We start from the raw sequence: 248 nt of genomic DNA, 5'->3' as shown, positions 1-248 counted from the left end.
TGGGTCCTCGGAGAGGCATTATAGCCCCTTCCAAACGCACTCCGGGAGGCCGAGCCGCCTCTCCCAGGGCCACCCAGGGCATCCCCACGCCACATCCCCTGGCTGCTCCCAGGAGCTCCGCTGCCCACGGCGGGCTGCCCGCGAGGGGCAGCGAGGGGCTGCCTCGGAATCTGAGCCCCTCTGTTCGCAAACGACTTGCCCCGGTCAGTGGTTCCGGGGGAGGGTTTTCCTCGCAGGAGCCCTTCTCG

This window comes from Mustela nivalis (genome assembly GCF_964662115.1).
Source record: "Mustela nivalis genome assembly, chromosome: 15".
Lineage (NCBI taxonomy): Eukaryota > Metazoa > Chordata > Mammalia > Carnivora > Mustelidae > Mustela > Mustela nivalis.
Note: the sequence above shows the minus strand (reverse complement) of the source record.